Here is a 10000-nt window from a genome sequence, read left to right as displayed (position 1 = left end):
CCATGTTGGAACTGTGACTATAGTTTCCTCCCGTAGTGCCGCTTTGCATCCTTCACTGCTCTGCGAACACTAAGATGCAGACTTGTACTCGTCCATGTCCCCGGTGTCGAGCCCCATGTTGTAGGCAGCGGAGTGGGCTCTCAGAGCGTCACAGATGGTTTTATCCACCCACTGCTTCTTGTTGGGAAAAGTTCTGATGGTGGTTTTCTGTACCGTTTCATCCGCTAGTTTCACAAAAAATCCCACAATCGCTTCCGTAAACATGTTGACATCATCAGAGCTGTGCCTGAACATGTCCCAGTCTGCATCATCCAAAGCGTCCTGCAGAGCAGCCACCGATTTGTCAGTCCAGCGCACAACCTCCCTTTGAACCGGAGCTTCCTTTTTCAGCCTTTGTTTGAATACAGGCATGAGGAAGATGGCGGCATGGTCCGATTTCCCAAACGGTGGACGTGATTGTGCCTTGTAGCTGTTCTTAAATGGTGTGTAACAGTGGTCCAGTGTCCTTTCATTTGGTAGTGTGCGCTTGAGGTTGGCACTGTTAAAATCTCCTGCCACAATGAGCGCAGCGTCCCGATGCTGTGTTTGGTGAAGTGTTATTGATTTATGTAAATCCCATACTGCAGTGTCCGTGTCCGCTTGATGTGGAATATAACCGGCCCTGACTATGACCGAGCTGAATTCCCGAGGTAGATAGAAGGGCCGACATTTGATGGTCAGTAGTTCCAGATTTGGTGTGCAGGAGCGTGAAAGGGGAATGATGCTCGCTCTGTCGCACCAGTGGTTGTTCACCATGAGACACACTCCACCTCCTCTTGACTTCCCCAATTCCAGTGTTCTGTCCATGCGGTAAACCGAGAAAAACTCGGCCAGTTGGATGGCGTGGTCTGGAACCGCTGGGTTCAGCCATGTCTCGGTGAAGCAGAGAAGGTTGCAGTCCGACTGTCCCTCTGGAACTTCAACTATCAAACTTGACCCTTGCCCTGAGGTCGTCGAGCTTGTTTTCCAGTGACTGGACATTGGCTAACAGGATACTAGGTAAGGGAGTGTGGTGTACGCGTACTCTTAGCCTGTTCCTGACGCTGGCTCGTTTCCCTCGCGGACGCTGGTACGGGTCGCGTCCTTTGTTCTCCCTCAGGATCTCGCTTGGCCAGCATGGGTCCAGGTTTAAAAACGCAGAAGGGTGAGTGGCTTGTACGTCAATATATAAGTGGCTCTGTCATATCAAATGATGTCCATCTTGTATAGACAGAACGGTAACTAAGTAAATAAAAATATAAAATAAACAAAAAAGGAGAACACATAGCCAGAGCAGTCGTGACGGCAGCTGACCTCACCGGCGCCATCTTGTGCTGCCAAACGTGACACTTTTTGTGTCATTTTTTTCTCATAAAGCAGAAAATTAAAATTCCTCTGTCTTTTTGATCGTACAGATAAGAGAATACATCGTGCAAATCTTTAAAGGTTCTATTTTTATTTGTATTCATTCAAAATGACAACAAAATGCTGTGCTTTTGCCATCTCTGTCTCTGTCATCTCTCTTCACAAACACATCAAAAAAACAACCTGAATCTCAGTGAACACTTGCTTCAGACTTAATAAATATGTACAGAAAGCTTAAAAATTCTACTTTTACAGTTTTTCTCAGTTGCTTTAAAGTGTTTCTTGAATCATCAGTAATATTTGCAAACCAGAAGGTGCAATTTGTACAAACAGCACAACACATTGGATTTCTTGCAAAAGCCTTTACTTTTCCTGAAAATACTTAATTCTCTTTCTCTAAAAAGTAAGTATTTGTCAGTGAACATCTCATTGCCATCAGAATAACAAATTATTTTGTTATTGTTCACAAACAAGATCCTAAAAATGGTTAAACTTGTTGTCAGTATGTCGGCACACAGTTTCAGTGTTTCCTGATGTAAACTACAGTTTAGATTACAGTGAGTGAAAATGCACGAGTTAAAATTTCTTCTGTTTGGCATCGATGTATTTCAGCAGCACAAATGTATTTATTTGTTTGGATATTTGATTTATTATCGATTGCAAGAGACTAAACAGGATTCACACTTTTACAGTACTGTGTGTTTTTTTAATTTCTTGGTTGTTAATCCATTTTCAGAAATTGTAATTCTGTGTTTTGTTTGTCGCCAATTGAATTAATCAATTCAAGATACATTTACAATAAATAGTTTAATAGAAATGTAAGCTTCACAGATTCTGACCACTGATTTAACCATTTTGCATTCAATGACTTATGCAATGAACTGATGCCCAGATGTTATGAGGCTTAAAACTATTTAGGTGAAACCATTATAATATATTTTGATTAACACAACAAAACTGATAATGTAGCAAACAGCAGATTGTTGTACACAATTAATTTAATGAATGTACCAAAGCATTCGGAATTTGTTTGCAAAAACTGTTTTTATGATGCAAAGTGACTAAATAATTAGAATTTTGAACAAGTTGTTTTGAAAATGTCATTTCTGATCTGATAAATGCGCCGAAACAACTGATAAAAACTGTAAATAAATTCAAACAATTCAAAAACAAATATTCTCTGATTATGTAATCAATATGAAAATTAGAAATGGTACAGTTTCTCTGTTATCACCTCATTATCGCTCATTGTCATTATGTGATCCCACTTCGCACTTAGCGCACCACTTATATGGAAATGATCTGAGGTAAGCTGGTAATCCTGTACACGCCCCTGAAAAATGGCAGGAAACGTCAAGTAGAATTTAACTAATTTTTCTGTGTATTTAAATGATGGCATGCTACAAGGGTTAAGAAGCACTTGCTTCCCTTAGGAAGCATCATTAGAAGGCATGGAATTAGCTTCCACTGTTATGATGATCCTCAGCTATATATCTCATCAAAACCAGATAAAACATTTTAATTGATCAGGTTAACTAAGTATGTTAAAGAATTTAAAGATTGGATGATTCATAACTTAATAAATTCTAATAAATTTAAAATTCTTGATAAGACTTCTGATGAGTTTTTGTTAATCGGCCCAGGAACCAGTACACAGAAGCTCCAGCACAGAAGCTCCAGCATTTCAACTGCATTTAGATGGATGTTCTGTAACTACTAGTTCAACAGTAAAAGACCTGGGAGTTATTTCATGGATGTCCAGACTGGACTATTGTAATGCATTAATAAACAAGCTACAGTTTGTCCAGAATGCAGCAGTCAGAGTTCTCACAAGGTCGAGAAAATATCACCATATAACCCCAATCTTCTCATCCCTACACTGGCTTCCTGTTAAGTTTCAAATCCACTACAAACGACTGCTACTTAATTACAAAACATCTTCATGTATCTCTCCAGTCTTCTAACACAACCGTCACGCTCCCTGAGATCTCAAAACTCTGGACTTCTAGTAGTTCCTAGAATAGCAAAGTCCACTAAAGGTGGTAGAACATTTTCACATTTAGCTCCTAAACTCTGGAATAGTCTTCCTGACAGTGTTCGGGGCTCAGACACACTCACCCAGTTTAAGTGCAGATTAAAGACGTATCTTTTTAACGAGTTCTACACATAACACACATCACATCATAATCTTGTGCTCCAGAACATCTGATCACATCACATTATCAACTTGTGCTGTTAATATCATGAACAGCAGCTATGCTAATTTCTCTCCACTGATTCTCTTTCTCTCCCCATCCCGAGGCATCCTAAGTTTCTGCCAGCTCCAGTTGTGTCCCACAAGATTAAAAATTGTGGACCTTTAAAGAAGTAGATGCTGAGCGGCAAACATCCCGAACCATCTAGAGATATACCAGTGCCAATTGGATTCCATGTAATGTACAGTTTGACAAATAGAAGACTGCTTTCAATACCCCAGCCGGTCATTACGAGTACCTCATCATGCCGTTCGGCCTAACTAATGCCCCAGCCGTCTTTTAGGCACTAGTTAATGAGGTCTTCCGAGACATGGTCAACGACTTCGTGTTTGTCTATCTAGATGATATCCTGATCTTCTCCCATTCCATGGACGAACACGTCCGGCAGGTGCATCAGGTCTTGAAAAGACTCCTCAAAATCGGGCTCTACGTGAAACCTGAAAAATGTGAATTCAACAGACCACAAACCTCGTTCCTGGGATACCTGCTTTCAGCCGGTAACATCCAGATGGACCCTGCCAGGATCCAGGAGCCAAAACATCAAACCAGATGCTCTCATTCTGAGAGAAGGTAGTACCAGTTGAGCAGTGCTGGAGGATCAGCTGCGTTTTGAAACATTTGCAGTGGACGAATAGAGTTCAGGGGAAACCTGCCGGCAGAGAGCTGCAGTAGTCCATTCTTGAGATGACAAGAGACTGAACAAGCACCTGGGCAGCCTGTCTGGACAGATATGGTCGAATCCTTCGAATGTTTTAGAGAAGAAATCGACAGGAGCGAGACACATTAGCGACATGTGGAAAGAAGGACAGTTCATTGTCCATAGTTACCCCAAGGTTACGAGCAGTGGCTGAAGGGGAGAGCAGAGAGTCATGAAGAGTTATTTGGAGACCTTGCCTGGAGATGAATAACCTGGGATGACCAGAAGTTCTGTTTTGCTGGGGTTCAGTTTTAGTTGATGAGCACTCATCCATGAATATATGTCTGTCAAGTATGCTGAGATCCGAGCGGAAGCTGTGGAAGGAAAGAAAAGATTAGTTGAGTTTCATCTGCAAAACCCATGTGGGGATATGACTTCACCAATGGAGTGGGTATAAAGGGAGAAAAGAGGAAAACCAAGTACAGAGCATTGTGGAACACCAGTGGTGAGTCTGCAAGGGGCAGATGTGGATCCCCTCCATGTTATCTGGTATGAGCGACCTTCCAGGTAGGAAGCAAACCATTCCCATGCTGTTCCGCGGATACTGAGGCTCTTGAGGGTAGACAAGAGAGTCTTGTGGTTGACTGTGTCAAATGCTGCTGAAAGGTTCAGGAAAATAAGTACTGATGACTGATCGGCTAATCGAGCAGCATGCAGTTTCCCAGAAACAGCCAAAAGGGCCGTCTCTGTAGATGGTAGTGGATTGCTGACTGTGTTGTGTAGTCATTGTTAAGGAGGAAGTGAAGGACTGGCAGATTTCCTTAATTTTTCCTTAATCCCGAGCTGCCCTGCTCAAGAACGGCATAAGACTTGGCCAGGGGGCCAACCGTAAGCTCCGCCTAGCCCCTCATTAACACGTCGAACAGTGAGTATGGCTCTCCACTTGGGACCTTTCCCTTAAGGCCACCTGTCATAAGCTCACCCCATGCTTCATTGGCCCATTCGCCATTTCCAAAGTTGTCAATCCCGTGGCCCTCCAACTCATGCTCCCCAGCACACTCTGGATCCACCCTACATTTCATGTCTCCAGGGATTGACCCAGCCGGGCCTGCTGCTTAGTATTCCCTGAATCGGCTCTCTGAATCGGCTCTCTGAATCGGCTCTCTAAATCGGCTCTCCTCGTGTGCTGCACGTTCGCATTTTTGGTGCGGCTCTTCTTCTTATCCACCTTGAATCCCAAACCTGAACTGCTGACAAATCTAATGTTCCCTTTGTGTTACATCTGTGTAGCAGAGTGCTCTATAGACCTCTGTGTACAGTAACATCACCATACTGAGTCAGAAGAATAATAAAGTACAGAAAATGAGATTGAATTCAGAAAAAATAAGAAAAAAGAGAACATTTACCAATCAGACACAACACAGCAAGTAGAATCCTGCAGTCCATCGTGCTGTTTAGACACTGCAAAAAGTCTGCATTTAAGGAATAAAACGTATTTATGTTAGTGAAGGTAAGATAAATAGACTGAACAAAACTATAAACAAAACACTTTTGTTTTTGCCCCTATTTTTACAAGAGCTAACCTCAAAGATCCAATACTTTTTCTATGTACACAAAAGGTAAATTTTTCTCAAATATTGTTCACAAATCTGTCTAAACTTTTGTTAGTGAGCACTTCTCCTTTCCCAAGATAATCTACTCACCTCACAGGTGTGGCAGATCAAGATTTTCATTTACATTTGCAGCATTTAGCAGACGCCACAAGATAATGGCACATAAGAAATGCCACATACTGATACTGATACCGATATGCTAAGATGCTGATTAGACAGCATGATTATTGCACAGGTGTGCTTTAGGCTGGACACAATAAAAGTCCACTCAAAAATGTGCAGTTTTATCACAGCACGATGCCACAGATGTCACAACAATATTTGAGAGAAATAAGCTTTCAGAATATTCTGTCAGGAGCGTAAGTGATTCGAAGGACCCAAATGCAGGATGTGAGCAGATGTAAGGTGGTTTTTAATTAATAAAGAGGCAGGGGAAAAAAACAGTTCAAAATAGCCGACAGACAGAACAATGGGGAAAAGGCAAAAACACAGTCTAATAAACAGTACACAGAACACAGGCAAACTAGGCAATGCAGGCAGACAGAGACAAAACCTAATTTAAAACAGTCCAGAATTCAAACCATAAACAGAGGCAGAGCAGGGGTTCGGGTCAGGGTCAGGAACCAGAACAGGCAGGGTGGCAAGAGTACACTCAGGGACTTAGGAAGCCGGTGAGATAATCTGTAGCAAATGTCTTAGGTGTCCTTAAATACCAAGTGGCACATAAAAAAGGCAAGAATGCCGCCGACCTGGAAGCGTGCACCACGTAACCAGAAGATCCTGACAGTGTTCCTCTAAGATCTAGGATCGTCCACTTCAGACAGCTTATCATTTAAACTTCTCACAAATAAAATTATTGCTAGTGATGGAGTAACACTGACTGCATTCTACACAATGAACAAGCTGGATGCTAACCATATTCTGTACCTAAGTGTCATTTCTTTAGCTTGTTATTTTTTTCAATTCCGCTGGGAATGGCTTCTGTTTATTGCTTTTAAACAGGAAAAAATCACTCTTTAAAAAAGAAAAAATGCAGCAGACAGAAAGTGGAAAATACAGTAAATCAAATGATTTTTTTTTTTTTGTGTGGCACTGCTGTAAAAACATTATTATGGTGATAACATACACCGGAAGTAATCGCAGCATTGACTGACTTGTGCCAACTGCAATATGTTTAGTTAATTTGCAGTTTGTTTTTTAAATGTTAAAATGACATTAAAACAACATGGAACAACATGTGCTGTATATGGTGGCACTTATAAACAGACAAAGCTGAATTTGTGGCTAAAAGAACAGGGCTATAAAAACAAGCCTAAAGTTACATGCCTGTCGTTTGTTGCTTGACTGCATTTTCTACCTTTTTTTTAGGAAATAGTATTCTTTCCTAAACTTATTCTCTTGCCTAGCTAGGATTGCAGCTTTTTGCAGTAAAACACTAGTTAGCACTCAGATCATGCTTCTACCACTATACTAATACTAATTCCAATATTATAATCAATCATCCTCATTAATCTCACTTCATATTAGATGTCTAACAACTATGTACATATGTTTAAAGCACTAATTTGAAAAATGACCATGTTAGGTACAATGATATTGTGTTCATGTATTGCAGTGCACTTGATGGCACTGAGCTGTGATGCGGGATGGCTGGCACAGGTTTTGTGGTCGGGGTAGGTTTAAGGGGTTAGCAGTATCATTTTAGATGTAATTACATGCAGATAAATATAGGTATAATGGAAAAAACGAATACAAAAAGAAGCTCTATATCAGCTTCTAATTACATACAACCATTTCCTACATCCTTGAAAAGCACACACCAATTTCATTACAGTGAAGGTTTTGGTGAACCTCTGAGCTTTTTACATTGTTCATTGCCTTACCATTACAAGCAACTGAATCAACAGTGTAGCTAAAATGCTACTGTACGTTATGCTTATAAAATCATCACCCATTCCTCTATTTATGAAGGGACGTGGATGCTGATGTTATCCTTTATAAGTTCTGTCTCAATGTGATTCCACATATTGCTCTGAATGAATGAGTCACAACACTGCAGTTTATGGTTGTTTATGCCATACTGGAAGTTTCACCCATAGTTCGCACAAAGACTAATGGGGTGTAGAAAACGTGGATAAAAGTTAAGTTTAAACTCCAATACAAACTAGAAACTTGCAAAAATTTCTCAAAATCCCAGCAAGTGTCAAAGGCTTTTATTGTCAATTACACACAATTAATGGAAAGAGTCAATATTTGCCACGTTGACCTTTCCTTTTTCAAGACCTCTGCAATTCACCCTGGCATGCTGTCAATCAACATCTGGGCCACATCCTGACTGATAGCAGCCCATTCTTGCATAATCAATGCTTGTAGTTTATCCGAATTTGTGTTTTTTTTTTTGCTGCCATTCCTTAGCAAGCTCTGCACTGATGGTGCCCCGATCCCAAAGCTGGATCAACTTTAGGAGATGCTCCTGGTGCTTGCTGGACTTTCTTGGGTGCCCTGAAGCTTTCTTCATTTCAACTGAATGTCTCTCGTTGAATTTCTTGATGAACAAATAAGTGGTTGATTTAGGTGTAATCTTACTAGCAGCAATATCATTAATTTTCTTACCATCACTTAAAAAGAGCTTGAAGAGCACATCTTGAAACCCCAGTGTGCTTTGAGATATTTGCTGATGCAGTAGATCTACCTTGTGTCTAGTTGCTGTGCTCAGGCTTGACAGGGTGGAGGACTTGTGACATGAAACTGTCTTCCACAACATCACCTTATTAGCAATGTTTGGCTCCCCACCCAGTTTGAAGCTCCTACACAGCTGTTTCTGTTTCACTTAATGACTGGGTTTTAACCTACAGATGATATTGATGATCATCAGCACCTGTTGAGCAAAATCCCTGACTTGTGCATATCTACAAAGTGTGTAAAAGAAAAAATTGGAAGCCATATGATATGAAATATCACCATCAGCTGGCAAAGTAATAGCAGTCAATACATCATCACAAACAGCTGTGTTGATCCAGAACAGGTCTCACAAAACAACTTTACGCATGTAGTTTGCACAACTTCAGACCCCACCATAATCCATCATCATATTTAATCCATGATCCAGTTCTGTATACTGATGTTATATACAAAGATAGAATGTAGAGTCAGTAGGGTGTGTAGACATCTTCCTCCTCTCTTTCTCCTCCTTCATCCTCTCCTTCTCCTCCTTCTTCTACATGCACTGTCCCTTTAATAAACTCAATTCTAATTCTGTCCATCCTCGTTACTCAATGAGTAATCCATCTACATAAATTAAATAAACTTGCTTAGTATTGGGCTTGTATTAGTCTCAACACAATCTGGTTATGGTCTTGGTTTAAGTGGGCTTCACTGTAACATTTCAACTAAGATTAGAGTTTCACAAAATACATGGGTCATAATTCCACAGCTGGCACTGGCCAGAGCTAGACAACAGACTCAGTTCAGAATTCCCAAAAAAAACACAGGTAGGGGCTTCCCAACATACTCTTAAAAGAGATCCACAACTGACATGGGTTCTAAGTTCTGCAAATGACGGGGGGCAGAGTTCAACAATCAACTTTGGGAATAGATCCACAACTGACACAAGGCAAAGCTCCACAGCCAACATGAGGCAAAGCTGCACAGCCGGCACAGATTAAAGCTCAAAACTCAGAGCATTTCAATTTTACTACCTGTAGAGTGTACACTCCAGTGACTGCACTGCCAGGGTTTAGAGTTTAGCAACAGTTTTTTTTTACTTTATTATTAAGTGACACTCAACAGTATTAATTGTGGTTATTTGAGTGTTGTGTTTGCTCTGGTTGTTGTTTTTATGGTCAGAGTTGGTTGTTGTTTTGTAATATTGTGTTTGGAGTTGGATCAATCTTGTACCTTTCATCCAGTGTTTCTCCAGAACCTTCTTATGGTCTTTCTGCCAATGAATCCTAATCCTATTTATTTGCAAACATGTCACTACTCGACACCACCACAAATATGACAATATATCAAACACTCCAGGGTGTTGATCTGATTCGAGCTGAATTCACTCTGTAATTGAATCTGCTGTAGGTCAGAAGAAAGTGAAGGATTTCACAGGCTCCTATTAC

The sequence above is a fragment of the Silurus aristotelis genome, assembly GCF_946808225.1.
Source record: "Silurus aristotelis genome assembly, chromosome: 27".
In the NCBI taxonomy this organism is placed as follows: Eukaryota; Metazoa; Chordata; class Actinopteri; order Siluriformes; family Siluridae; genus Silurus; species Silurus aristotelis.
Note: the sequence above shows the minus strand (reverse complement) of the source record.